The sequence below is a fragment of the Symsagittifera roscoffensis genome, chromosome 7, assembly GCF_963678635.1.
Source record: "Symsagittifera roscoffensis chromosome 7, txSymRosc1.1, whole genome shotgun sequence".
NCBI lineage: Eukaryota > Metazoa > Xenacoelomorpha > Acoela > Convolutidae > Symsagittifera > Symsagittifera roscoffensis.
Genome location: NC_087068.1, coordinates 43,154,806 through 43,170,066, shown reverse-complemented (window position 1 = coordinate 43,170,066; position 15,261 = coordinate 43,154,806). Strand labels below are relative to the sequence as shown.

General features: G+C 33.5%; 1 long non-coding RNA gene across 1 annotated transcript; it reads right to left on the bottom strand.

Moving 5' to 3' along the window:
- Positions 1–7,576: 7,576 nt before the first annotated feature.
- Positions 7,577–12,026, bottom strand: LOC134851181 (uncharacterized). Its single transcript, XR_010164219.1, has 2 exons — positions 11,229–12,026; positions 7,577–8,300 (listed from the first exon to the last, which is right to left on the bottom strand). It is a non-coding gene; the product is annotated as an uncharacterized LOC134851181 (long non-coding RNA).
- Positions 12,027–15,261: the final 3,235 nt, after the last annotated feature.

Genomic DNA, 15,261 nt, shown 5'->3' with positions numbered 1-15,261 from the left:
TTGAATGATCAAGTTAAGTTGTTTGGCGCTGGTTTGCACTTACTCTCAAATCAGAAAAGCAGTCAGTCCTGTTGTCAAATTCTGTTTTATAATCTTAAATCTTACCGCAGTTGAAAGTCTATATTAACTTCATTAAGTGGTTTCAAATCTAATTAGATCCAAATTTTTGAAGAGTTTAGGAGCTTTTTTCTTCTTCCTTGCCACCTATAGGATATGACTGCTCCTAGATTTACTACTAAAGCGACCTAACTTCGGAGCTAATATATAACAATTTTAGGGGACAGCCAGAAAGGGGATTTTCTTGCCAAAAAACGCTTTTTTTGGGCCAAAGCCATCCAAAACGTACCTTAAAATACCTTAAAAGTCTTTTAGTACGTTAAGAATTAGATGAATTTCAATTCAGGTTACGCAGTTATTAAGTTATTAAAAATTCAGAAAGCATCAATCACCATTTGACATTTTTTGTGGCTATTGACTTGAGTTGTACGACACATTCAAAGCCAAAGTTGCTTAACAAACTGATTGGAAAAAGAAGCAGGTTTTTGTGCTACTTCTCGTCCACCGCAATTTTTTAAATTTAATCATAATGTGATTGAAAGTTTAAAAAAAATATTGAGATGTTATACATCCTGCAATGTTTTGCAACCATTACGAGGCCAAATTGTGCACTGGATAGGCGCAAAATTTTGTGTCTGTTTGTTCCTGGTTTCCAGAGACAAGTATTTAAACATGCTCCAAACTGTAAGTGGCTTCCACTTACAAGATTTACGTGGATTCCGCGTATATATACTTGTAACATAAATTTTGTCGGCACATTTAATTTGTTGTGGATTTCGCACCAAGCAATTCTAGCTAGTTGTTCTGGATTCTGCAACTGTAAGTGGATTCCGCAAAATGTAAGTTGAATCCGCAAATGTAATTGGAATCCGCACAATTTCTAAGCGGAATCTGCCAACTGTACAGGAATTCAGAAATTTGTTTATTACTGAACTTGCATATGTACATGCGGAATTTAAAAGAAAATATTCAACCATTGTCAGCGGAATCCACGAAAAAATCTTAAAACATTGGTTAACTAAATCAATGGATGTCACTCTTTAGTATTTGCAAGCAGTTTTTGGGATCATAGTTTTGGGAACACAACATCGAATAAATTCATTGGGTTAATTCGGTAATTGGGTTAATTCCTTATTGGGTTGACATATCGCCGTATTAGGTCAGTATTTGGGATCCATTAATTCAGATTCAGTATTTGGGATTTTGTATTTGAGATTCACTATTTGGGAGCGTGAATTCAAAGCATTTTGTTCACAGGGAGTAAAGGATCTATATAACTATTTGGAGCAAGTTATTATTAGGTAAACATAACCAAAAATGAATTACAGCAGAAATAAGTTCTAAGCTCAAAAACAGGAACATATGGTTCTGAAAATGATGCCTTATCAAACTGTTTTCTGGTTTCGCATTTTGAACATATTTCAAAACGGCTAAATTAAAACTTTTTTATTTTAACTGAATGGCTTGAAATGAACTGATGAAAAAGTTTACAGGAATTGAGACTGATGGTAGGAATTGAGATCGAAGTTAACCTTTGTAGGAAGTGAGATTGAAGCTGGGCTTGATATATTTGACAGGAATTGAGATGAGATCGAAGTTGCGTATGTTTGTCGAAACTGAGATGAAGTTAAGTTGAGTATGTTCGACAGGATTTGAGATCGAAGTTGGGTGTTTGACAGAAATTGAGTTAGAATGTTTGGCATTGCAACTGGACTTGATCAACGGTGTAATTAAAAGATATAATTTTGAACGCTTCTACAAATAGATATATGTAAACGGAATCCGCAAACAAAATGCGGATTCCACCTACAGTTTGTGGATTCCACTTACAATTTGCGGATTTCACTTACAGTTTGTGGATTCCAATTACAGTTGCCGATTCCGCAACAGCTCAATCCAGCTATACACATGTCTCATTATTTATTTGTGGATTCTACAAACTGTTCTGGATTCCGCAAACACGGTTGCGGATTCCGCAAATTCGGCTATTTTTGGAGCAATTTTGAACGGTACAGTGTTTTAGGTATTTATTTGTGGAATCCAAAACAGCAAAGAAGAGCAAAGAAATGTAGCAAGGTTGCGGATTCCACAACAAATCCGATTTGGGCCTGTTGTGAAATCCTCTTACAATGCGCAGAATGCACAGCATGGCCTCGTAATGACAAAATTTTGCCAGTATTTAAGAAAAACTTGCCGTGTATGCCGGCAAAACATGGTACAGGATTTTCAAAGAATCCTTGATTCAAATTATTAACATTTTTTGTTAAAATAGTAGCAGAAAATGGTACTGGGATTGCTAAATATATCCCTGGCAAAAAATGTCAGCAATTAGAGAAATTGTAAGAAAAATTACAGGATTTTCATGCATTGTGGCCAGACTTTTCTCGACAAACAAAAAGAAACAATTGTAGAAAAATGGCTAGCTTGTTTCGAAACACGAAAAAGCAGCAAAAAAGTTGACATCAATTTTTTTTTCAAACTTTAATTTAAAAAGTTCAAAGAAAGTAAACTTTTTTTGTACCTGGCATCCTTGAAAATTACAGCAAAATTTGCTATTTAAAGCTTCATTTTTGTTATTTTTGGTTATTTTTTTCTAAATTTTTCCATCTCGGAGCTCCGCCTAAACTCTTCGAGATATTTCAAAACAATGTCGTTTGCAAAACAATCCCCGACACAAAGTCTTTATTAGTAGTATCAGGTGTTTTATCAGTAGAGGGCAAGATTTTTAATCACTGCCGTTGGATTTTCTTGCTAACACAAAAAATGAAGCAGCTGCTGAAATCCAGTTTTCAAAAATTTTAATAAGCTTTCATCTTTTTTTGCCAAAAGATTTTGAATTGTGTTTTGTCTTGCTGGAAAAAACAACACAAGCTTCCAATTAAAGTCTTCCGATCACCCTTTTATTAATTTTTTCTGTTCAAATGACTAAAAAAGTTTTTTACAATCTCCATTTTGTCGACAAAATTGTTGTTTTATAAAAATAGAGAAATTTACTTTTTATATTTTTTCTTATTTTGAAATTTTTAACATTAATCTTTCTAGTGTCATTATAAATAGTGTTGGTTACGAAGAAAAGAAAGTTGGTTACCGGCACTTGCTGGATTTTTGTATCTTCTTTGGTTTTCTGAACCAAAATTTGTGCGTACTATTGACCAGGGAAAACTTCGTGACTGTGACCTTTGCGCAAGCAAACCAGATCATCACAAAAAGTGATATCAAATAATAAATAAATATCAATAAATAAATTGCGTTGCTATAATCCACAAAATTTTTGGCTCGTTTTTTTATACAATTTTGAAAGATAAAACAGAAAGCATGAAACAGTGTTTGCATTCATTCTACCCTAAATTTGTGAAAAATGCGGATAAAACTTAGTTAATTGTGATTTAATCTTTACGCAAAGAGTTAAATTGCGTCGTCACAACCTAAAACCTAGTTTCAAAATGATTAATACGTACAAGTTAAAATTGATAATTCGGTACTTTATTTGGTACGATAATTTGATAATTAAAACAACAAAGAATAAAAATAATTGCGACACACTTGAGTTTTGAATAAATTACAATGCATAAATTAGAACATAGGGAAAAATTGTAAAGGCGGAGTTGGAGCATAGGAGGGCAATTTAGACGAGGATTAGATGGATTAGGGTAATATGTCCTAATACATTGCATGGGGGGTTCCGATGTTAATCAAAATTTTCTCAATTTTTTTTGAAGGTTAATCATTTCGTTTCTAACGAGCACTGGTCAATAGATATTGAAAGGTAGTCAAAATAATCAAAACTTTGCTCTAATACGAGCAATGTTGTTTCTACTTTCAAATTTAAATTTTCCTGTTTTTTTAATTAATCTCTTTGAGCCTACTTCAGTGAAATTGACAAAATTTTTGTGCTCGGGTTGGTTTTGTTTTTTTCAGACAATTTTTGAATTCTTAACTTGTATTTGTGACGGAAATGTTTCAAATAGTTCGAAAAATTTTGTTTCTTAGGCTCAAATGTTTTTTAAAAACTGAGCAGTTTTAGTAACTTTACGGGGTTTTAAGATTGCCAACTTTGCGACCACCCGTAGTAAGAAGATGGATAAAAAACTATTATGGACAGAAAATTATGAACAGAAAAAGAACAATTTCGATTTATCTACAACCAATTCTGTTTTTTTTTCCACCATAATATAATTTTTTTAGAGCCAAAATGATCAATTTCTCTGTTTTATAAAGAGAATCTCTGTACAGTCATTACATAATGTTCTTACCGGTATATAATCTGTAGATTATCTGTATCTAATCTGTAGATAATCTGTATAAATTTTGTGTAAAATCTGAATAAATTGAATTTAATGTCTAAAAACTATAGGTGTCTTAGCGGTCTCAAATTTCACCATCCAAAACTTAAAATGTATTTTTTTCAGGTTTAGAGCAAAAAATTGTAAGTAGGAACAACCTTCCTCAGTGTTATAATGAAATTTAAGCCTCAAACTACAAGTTTGAAGAGATCCCTCAAAAGTTTTCCCAGGTTGTATGTATAAAATCTGTGTATAATCTATGTATAGTTTGTGTTTTTGTACATCTTTGTATGGTCAGTATAGAATGTGTAGATAATCTGTATATGAAAGTTAGATAGTCTGACAACAATTTCTATAGTATCTGTATATAATATGCGAGAAAATTGGTTCTGAAAAGAAAACAGTTTAAGAGTGGTTTGGTATTGATTATATAAGGAAGATATACAGTGTAGAATTTTTGATCAACAAAATGCATTATTTTTGATTAATAAAATTATATAAGGGAAGCTATACTATAATAAATTACAACAGATTTGAAGTCTGCGTATTTTTTTTGTAGATAATTTGTTCTATCCATTTTTGTCACTGCAAGATTCAAGGCGCGATATATTTCGTGCTATTAACGCGTTAGCGGATAGTTAATCTTTCTCAGAAATTGTTCCAAACTGAATTAAGGCTTGGTCTTTTTAACACTTTCTTGTATGAAAAATATACTATTTTACACTTAACATAGCGTGTGCGGGATGGTTTTCAAAAAAAAACTTTATTGATACTTATTCAATTTTTTAATGAAAATTTCATCAATTAGTTTAATTTAAACTACTCCATAGGATTTAAAAGGCAGTTGGAAAATTCAGGAACTTGCTTTAATACGAGCAGTCTTCATAGTGCTGCTTGCGATTTTCAGACTCAGACGTACTCAAACTTACTCTTTCCAGACATTAGCTTCGAAAGAGAAATTAACTGTTGCACGAGTATTACATTTTTCAATTGCTGTTGAAAAGTTTTTAAGAAAACTTAGGCCTGCAAAGAATTTGGGCTCAACAATGTATCAATCTTTTGAACTTGAATCTTAAATAACAAGCTTAAGACAAAACTTTCTGCACTGAAAAAAAATTTGGATCTTTTTAACCATTTACCCTCAACGGTACTTACTAAAAAATGGCCGCCCCTAAAAAAAAATTTCCAATGGTTAAGCATATGTGAAGTTTGTACCTCAGCGAATCCCCCTTTTGCGGTAAGTACTTAAAGAGAATCGAAATTTTTGAAGCCTTTTATTCGGAAAACGAATGAAGACATAATATATGCTTCTCTAATGGGTATCGTGGTTGCAATACAGGCAAGTTGCGACCGTACTTACCCAAAATTTACCCAACAATTCACCATTAACGCTATTGTTAGTAAAATTTACTGCTTAACGCTTCTGATAATAAAGTATTAAGAAACTTTTCTTTTGGGATACAAAAACTATTGGTCAATGTTCTGATGATAACTGCACAGCACTTTTCGGAATTCAATTTCTGTTCGCAGGCAGTCAATAAGCTTCTGCGCTGCTTTCAATTTTCTCAAAATTTAAGTCAAGCTAACCGCTTTGATATACTTTTTAGATGAAACATGTCTCAAAACCTTGACTCCGCCTCGCCTTATCTCTACGATAAAGTTAGAGTCGAGTCCTTAATTCAGAACAAGGTCAAGGCGACGGAGAATTTTTTTATAAATGATTTTCATCGAGTTTTACTGAGACTTCTTTCTTCAGTTAGATATCTTGATTGAAGTGGGCAGCAGTATAGATAACCCGAACGACTAGCAATGGCCTGGCAAAGTTGTTAAGTTCGAATTTTTCTGGAAAAATTTTTTTTATTCTCATAACAACAAAATCCATATATTGAGTTTCCTTGCAATGTTTTTGTCTCAACCGTTGGGTTGGTGGAAATTTCTATGCCTCTTTGCCCGAGAAATTGGGTCTGAATCCCAACGTAATCACAATCTACTAAAATTTGTAAATTTTAGCACGCCTTAAAGCTTTCTTAAGCTTGCCACAAAAATAGTTAGCCATATTGACAAGCATGCACTAACTTCTTGTCTTGTGATCTTTCGATAATTTTTGAAAAAATGACGGAATAATTGTGCTCAGGGTGGTTTTTGCTCTCCGACTTTTGGCTTTTTAAATAACAATTTTTGATGCAGTTTTTTATCAATCAAATTTTTTTGTCCTGAGCTCAAGCTCAGAAAAAAAACGTTTCATTTGTGATTCTTTTTTACAGAGTTATGGGGGTTTAATGATTGCCAATTTGGGCAACTATCGCGCGATATATTTCGTGCTGCTTACGCATAAGGGTAAATTTAATCCGCCATAAAAAACGTGTCAAATTGGGTGGAGGCATGAACTTTAGTCTGTTTAATACTTGAATAAATGCAAAATATATCTCTTTGTTGTTTATATAGCGTACGGGCGATGATTTTCCAAAAAAAAACTGAAAAAAAATTTTCCTTTTTTTAAACTTTATCACTTATGTTAAATTAAATTGCTCCATAAAAATTAAAATGCAGTCGCAAAAAATGCCCTGATAGGAGCAGTTTTGTGGTATTTTGATCTCGAAAATTATATAATAGGGTGAAATGGTTAACATGATCTGATATTTGGTTTCAAAATGTCCAGTTTCGCACTTGTTCCCCTTTTAAGTCGTTGGACCAACACCGGGTATTGGAATCACAAAAGACTGGTTCTAAACAAAACTGACAGCAGAGACTTAAATTGGTTGGGTTTTTCTGAGTTTGTAGTCGCTGGCAGTAGCGTGCCGAGGAGGGGGGGCTGGCAAGAGCGTGCCCCCATCAATTCTGGTTGCAAATTTTTCCAAAGGGTCCACCCTTTGGTATAACTTTACGACATCCATTTTTGACTGACCAACCTCAAAAATTTTTTAATGGCGGGCGCGCTCCGAAGAAATTTTGAGGGGGAGCGCGCTCCGAAAAAACGCAATTTTTTGGTCAAAATTTTCCAAAATAAGCCCAAAAACGCCTTTTCTCGCCTGTTTTTTGGAAAACTTGCCTGCGGCGCTGAAAATTTTTGACAAAACAGGGTCCTTATTGTATTTTAGGAGAGCGCGGAAGTCCAATCGGTCTATCTAAAAAAAGGCATGAAAATTTTCAATTTTTTTTTGAAAAACTGCCCCCCCCCTAGAAAAATTTCTGCGCACGTCACTGGTCGCTGGTATCAAACAAGAAATGAAAACGCATTCAACAAATAATCATAAATTTCATGTGCGGTGCATACTTGATAGATCATTCGACCCGTAGAAAAATACTTGTTAGGCTAAGCTGAAAAGTCTTAATTTCAAATTTAAATTAATTATTAATCGTTATCAGAGAAAATCAACGCATTTTGAAGTCTTGATTGTTTCAATATTTGTTTGGAATAACTTTTTGATTTTCTGTTTTTAAATGAAAGAAGATATTTTTACATATAATTCTCTAGAAAATGAGACTGTTTTTAAACTATATTTTCTTTGATCAATTTAGCAAACTGTGTCTTGCTCAAATATCCACTATGATCAGAGTCGGCTTTTTTGAACAATTTGTCGTAGCATGCAGGCGTTAGTTTGCGACCGACCATCCCGCAGATATCCTTCATGAATTGGTCGTACTCTTTCCGGTCGATTCGACTGTTGTGGTCTTTGTCGTAGGTCGACCAGAGCTCGTCAATTATTTCCTCGTGCGGGTCTTTTTTGCGATGGCCGTGTGGGTGGTGGTGATGGTGGTGGTCATGATGGTTTGTGCGGCCATGATGGTTCTCGTGATCAGCCATAGTTTTCACGCTTGATCTTCACACTTCTTGCACGTTTTTTCACGATTTGACCTCGATGTTGTAAGCTGACGTAATTTCAAAACGCACTTGTTTCGTTTCAAACACCAACAATTTCAGCTTTCAATTTTCAATAAGTCACTATAGTTCTTCGCAATCTAAATCAATCACAAAATTTAAGTTGCAATAATTCCGGTGAAAACTCCTATTATCAAATTTGTTTCTGTCAGGAAAAGTGAATGAGCTAATGCTTTCAATTTCGTTTCGGTGCGTGAAAAAGCAACAGATTAAGTAATGAAAACACGTTCCTATACGCTGTGATAAGACAAAAAACTTCCTTTTTATAAAATTAATGAATGCTCTTTCTCTGAAAAAGGAATGCTTACGGTTTTTTTTTTTTTCATTTGTGATATTGACGTCAAAAACCTTCCGACAATCAATTGATGTCGCTTTATCATTTGGAAATTTCAAATAAAAATAAGTTATTTTCATAAACAAATGTTTGAATCACCAGCTTTGTATAACTGCTCTATCAATAAGCGCCGAATTTTCAAATTGCTTTTCAAAAGGACTGACAGCAGCTTTTGATGAACAAAAAACAATTCAAAAACTTTCAAGAAAAAAGTTAAGGAAAAAATGTCAACAATTTTAGTTTTTTTTATAGAGAAGTTTTCGCTTGCAAGTACAAAATTATTTGTGTCTGATAGTTGAGTCGGAATTTTTGTTTAATTTTAAGGCATAAGATATTTAACTTGCAGTTAGTTTTTTTTTACAGAAAAAAAATTGATTAGTTTTTGCTCCGATTTTTGAAAAGTTCAATAAAATAGTTGCTCTTGGTGTGTTTTATTCCTGAGAAAAGTATTCAAACTTTTACAAACTCAACAAGAAAAACGCTCAAATTGAAACAACTTTTGTTGCCTTCAGTTTTACCATATACATTAACCTTTGGTAGCCACTGGCACCGCACTAAAAAAGAAAAGGCTTTGTTTAAAAAATAGTTAGATTTTTCGTTCTGATTGATATAAAATTATACATTTGCGCAATATATGAGTATCTTTCATTTTTTTTTAATTATAAAAATTTGTGAAAAAATAAACGTTTGTCTGGAGAAAAAACAACGACCCTGATTGAAGTCACAAAGCAAATTAGAGCTGCTATAGCATTAATACAGCAAAATTCAAATTTATATTAGAAATGTTCGAACCTGAGCAAACTATGTTCACAGGATCTTGAGTATTTAGCTTTTTTAGAATTGGATCGCATTTTAGAAATTTTTCTCTCCGCTTTCTAATATACCATGGATATATCTATAAGATTTACTGTGATATGCATTATGTTCTGTTGATCAGATGTCAGTTGATAATCCGCAGGGCGTGCATAGAGGTAACATAAGAGTCGTGGTGGAGCATCACATTTCAGGTTCGAAACTGGGAACGGAATGTTTTTTGCTGAACTTCAGCGTCTTTAATTCACTTATTATTCAGTATTTTTACAGTCTGAGATAGTACTCTAGCTCTGATCAGAGGTAAAACGGCAGACGCATAGAGCAATTGCAGTATTGGAATTTTAATGAGAACCCAATGGAGTGGGCGGATTTTGAAATATATTTCTAAAATTTTGTCGACCTTTTTTAGGCCGACCATATTGGTTTTCCGGGCGCTCCCAGAACTCTATTTCGACCAAATAACAATATATTTATTCAATTCTGACAAAAATTCGAAAACAAACAAGTTTCATATATGAAAAAATGCCAATCATCTACGTTTCTATGTTAGTTCAGAAAGTTGCACAAAAACTCTATCACTAGTGATTTTTCTTATGTGGAAACTGTCTGTCTAGCGTTTTTCATAAAATCAAAATTTTTTATCTTTTGATTTTAGTTTCTCAAAACTTTGGTTTGTGTTCGTAACCGAACACAAGTGGCAAAAACCTTGGTTACTCAAAAGCAGAGTCACCAAAGGTTCGAACTACAATGCATTGGAAACGGTCCGAGTTGGCTTAGTTTTGCCTGAAGCAAATGATAGAATGAAAGTATCAACGTTTTAACTTGTAGCTAAAGTTTTCAAAGGTAATTTTTTTTAAATTTGAATTTATAATTAATCAGGCATTGATCAAGGCATACACAAAACATGACCAACAAAATAAATAGGCGTTTTTGAAAAAAAAAATCATGAAAAATGGAGAAAAAAATCAATTTTTTTTAGAATTGTTCATTCGAGTATAAAATTCGTTTTGCAATCGTACGAAGTTTTGGGGCAACTTCGATATTATTCGCCTTCAAAAAAATGCTTGTCATAAATTTTCCATATATGGAAAGTATATGATTAGCTTTTTTGACAAATAATTTTCTTTTTTTTTGCCTCTGACGATACAACAAATTTTATGCCAAAAACAAGAGAGAGTTCTTTGAAAATTCGATGAATTCGTTTAAGCAAAACGTATAAATTTTGTATGATTAGTTTTTTTCATAGACTTAGGTTATGGAATTGTATGATTAGCGTTTTTGGTCTATGGAGGTCAGCCCGGGGTACTAATTTTGCACTGCGGTACCATTTTGGGTGCATAGAGCATATACATTTCCTTGTAAGCAGGGACAAAAATAAATCTGAAAAAAATTGGCCAAAATGGCCAAAATGGCAATCTTTAAACCCCCATATTTTTACAAAAAACGATCACAAGTGAAATATTTTTTCAAATTTAAGCTTAGGACAACAATAGTTTTCGAATGAATTTAAAAAATTCCGTCAAAAATGGCTAGTTAAAAAGTCGAAAATTGTCTAAAGAAAAAAACCCAACCCGAGCACAAATATTCCGTTACTTTCGTTACGAAAGTCGGAACAATAAATCGTTCGAAATTGAATTCAGCAACCAATTTACTCTTTTTAATGATTTGCGCCGAACTCAAAAAATACCACTTAGTATTTTACTGAAAGTGTTTGTGTGTGTGTGAGTGTGTGCGAGTGCGTGTGTCAATTTTCAACAAAATTTCGCCGTTTTTATTGACTTAAACTGCAGTCGGAATATTTAGGGCTTCGAAATATTCAGCAATTTTGTCCTGTCCTGTTCATAGATTGAAAATAACAAACCAGTAGTCTTGAAGCGGTGCATCGAATAAAGTAAACTTCAAACAAAAATTAAAACTTGAAAAAGCACAGACGAAGAAAAAAATATTTTTTTAACTTTTACACAAGTGAATCAGAATCACCGTCAAATAAGTAAAGTGTCTTTGTCAATTTAATTTGTTCGTGCAGAACAAGCATTCAATTATAATGTTGTGGTTCAAATTTCTGTAACTGGTTAAATCTCTTTTCTCTTGAAAACTATAAGCCGATTGTAACTTCTGTTATACAGATCAGGCAAATTAAATCGGTTACGGAATAGAACCTTTGCACTGGATTTTTAATGCGTGTTGTAAAAATGCTGTCGCTTTCACCAAACTTAGAGCGCCCCAAAAACAAATAAGAAATTCCACAAGGTAAAAGTTACAACAAACTCGACTATATGTGGGGAAAACAAAATGCTTTAAGTTTGTTAACGCCTCAAACAGTTTGACAGGTACAAAATAGAGCGAACTTTCAGTCTTATTTGCAAAAAAGAATAAGGAATTTGAATATCATTTATTCATGTAAGCAACGCAGTTGCCCAAAATGTGAAAATTGGTGGTCTGAAAATATTGGTTCGTGGGTTCAAACAGCTTTTAGCTGTAATTCGACTTTTATCTAACATGGGACAAGGGAACTAAATGATTTTGTAATTGAGGGTAGACAGTTTAAGCCCTATATTTCCACGTGTGTATGTCCTTTGTGGCCGGTGCTGTAGTGTGGAATTATGACCGAATAATTATACCTTTGTTGCTGTTCTGGGGAAAACCCGGAGAGATTAGGGAGAATTTATGAACTTTGAGAATAAATGGTCTAATGCTTTGTACTTCCTGCATTCCCCTCACAGAGTCGTCATTTGGTAAGAAGCCAATAGGACGACAAACTCATAAGCAGAAAAATTTGAAAAGTAGGTATTCGCATGCTTTTGGAGCAATTAATAAATTTGCTTGGTTTTGCTGACCTTTTTCTAGGCTTTTTACTCGACAGCGAAATTTTTTTTTTGAATTTTTATCTAATGCTCCTCGAACCACGACTTTAAAGATATTGAGTTATGTATAGGTTACTGTACTCATAGAGTAATTTCAGATAAGGTACACCGTCTGCTCGTCACGCTATCTTATTTTCGGCCGGATAGATTCGTGCAACTTCTTAGTCTAATACCGATCTTAATCTTACTCTTATATCTCCTAGTCTCAATAAATCTAGTGTACACCGGTTTACGCGAGTTTCAGAATGAGAACAACTGTCTTCTAAGTTTAATTCAAATTGTTCTGGTGATGAAACTACAAGTAGTTTCAAAACTTTACAAATAAATAGGTTGTTAGTTTTATGGAGTATGATTGGTTAGTATTTAATATTTTATAAAGATAGAATATCATAATAATAACCATTGATAAATACGCTCAAACGCTCAATACGCTAAAAAAAACGCTCAAACGCAGGGTTTTTTGCGCAAAGAGGTGGAGCAATAACATATGCCCGAAATGTTTGTGAACATATTGTTTCAAATGGCTTCTGAAGGTCGTGATTATATTTTTTGAATCTTTTCATTTTTAATGTATATTTCATTGGTTTTTGATCTACTTTTTAACAATATTGTTTGTGAAAATTAATTTTAAGTAGATCTAATATTGTTTGATAATTTTGCTTGCTCGGGTTTTTTCTGCTAGTGCCGTCTACCCAAACCTTCATAAATCTGGTCACATATAATTTTTAAAAAAACTCATACTGGGTGTGTAGAAACTAAACTCAAGCGGGGACTGCTAAATTGAATTTTTTTTATCTGTTGCTTCCGATGATACTTTTCTCAATTTTTTAAACTAACTTAGAGAAAAAATCGAAATAATTTGAACTTGAAGTGTTTTTTTTGAGGAAAAAACTTGAATAAAGGACTGATTTTTTTTTCTCGGTTTTTGAGAAATTTTGTTTGTAAGATTTTTGTAAGTATTATATAATGATTTGAACTCCCGTGCACATTGTGTCTCCGAGCTATCCCTAATTTTTTAAAGAATTTCACTTTTGGATTTTTTTGACTCCACCTTCAAATTTCGAAAATTAATAAATTCTTTTGTTTAATTTAAAAACAATTCGGGAAAAAGCGTTATCCAGATATGAACCAAGTAAAAACCAAAAGAGTATTTCTTATCTTTTTTTAATTACACAGATATAGTTCAGAGTAGAGGCGGATTTAGGGGGGTCCCCCCTCTCAAGGATTCGACCCCCTGCCGACCCAAAGGGTTCTCCTTTGTACCATTTAGAGATATCCTTTTTTGGCTGACTGACCCTAAATTTTTTCTAAAAACGTTTTCGGCGCCAATATATTCGTACTTTGATGGTGGAGTGCGCGCCGAAAAAACGCGTTTTTTTGAATTTTTTCTCTCCGAAAAATGCCTTTTTTGGCCCGTTTTTTTTTGCCTGTGGCGCAGAAATGTTTTTTTAGTGCCCTGGGAGAATTCGGAAAATCAACTTGGTCGACCTAAAAAAAACGTAGACAAAATGTTCGAAAATTTTTCGAAAATCCGCCTCCCCCTTGAGAAAATCCTAGATCCGCCCCCTGGTACGAAAAGTATGCTTCAAAACTCTTCGAACTAATGGTAACTGACCTCATAAGTTTACCCATTTTTCCTGCCGTACAAAAGAACAAGTTACGGATAACTTTTATACTAGTCGCAATCCACTTTACCTCTTGTCGCTTGTGAGCTTTGTTGTCACGATGGCGTCAAAGGAGCCATATTCACCAGGAAATTATTAATCGCACTTCTACCATTTTGATAATAGATGGGCAAAAACCACCAGTATTGCAATTTTGTATTTCAATTTCATTGAAAAAAGAAATGGAATTATTTTTGCAATGTAATGACTATATTTAACTATAAAAAAGCGATTGATGCATTATAGATGTGTTTTATATTGTCGATTAAAGACTAATGAAAATTAACGGCTATAAATAATTTAGGGAAATAATAGGAAATGAAAAAAGGATGATTATACAAAAAGCTTATAACCAACTACCAAAATCAAGACCTAGCGTGGTTAACTTGGTTACGTTTTTTTTGTTTTTAATCGAAGATGGAATAAACTGCAACACCAAAAAACTAAAATATTGTTTTCAAGTCCTTACTTTTATGGAGAAACACAAGAAAATGTGTGCATGAATGGTGGCGGATAATTAGAACTATGCGCAAGAATGGTTCAGTAGTCGCGGTTGCTCTTAATAAAAAGAAACCGAAATATCATCTAACAACCAAAGAAAAAATGGCCATTACGTTTATTAACGCAACTCCCAAATGACCAGCATATACACTGTCTTTCTGGGTGAATTTCGAAAGTAACTCTCTTATTTCTCGATCTTTCATTTTGTGATAGATGGAGAGAGCTGCACTAATCTTGGAACTATATTCCTTGGGGCTATGTTGAAAATCCATCTACATAAAGTGATTGTCGCCGTTAACCGCACTGTCACATTGTGCCATAAAGTAAGCCCGTCCCTTCCCATGCCCCGGTGATCACTTTAATTCCAATGTGATGTAATGATGGGTAATGCCAACAATTCCCATGTGAAAACTGAAATTAACAAACCCCACCCCCCCTAAGCTACCTCAAAATATTTATTCACGCGATGATGGCTTTTTGTTCAGACTTTTGGAGAAAGTGACAAAATAAATATTCCTGGATGGTTGTTAACTAGAGTTTTTTGTGAGACACCCGATATTGCAATTCTTCATTCTTTTTGTTTCTTGATTCAAAAATCAGCTTCCCTCGAGAAAAACCTAGATACGTCCTGAATTAACAATTGTGAATGTTTTTCCAGCCACACATCCAGTATTTCAAGTTGGCAACTTTAAAAACTTCAGAGCTATACAATTTAATCACAATTAAAATAAAATTCTCGAGAGGCATAAAAATTTCCTAATTGAGCAACCATTTAAAAATAAATATTTTTAAACTTTTTTCAAAAGTTCGAACAAAAACTCATCATCAAACCTTAGTTAATATTTTTATTGGGATAACTAAAGGG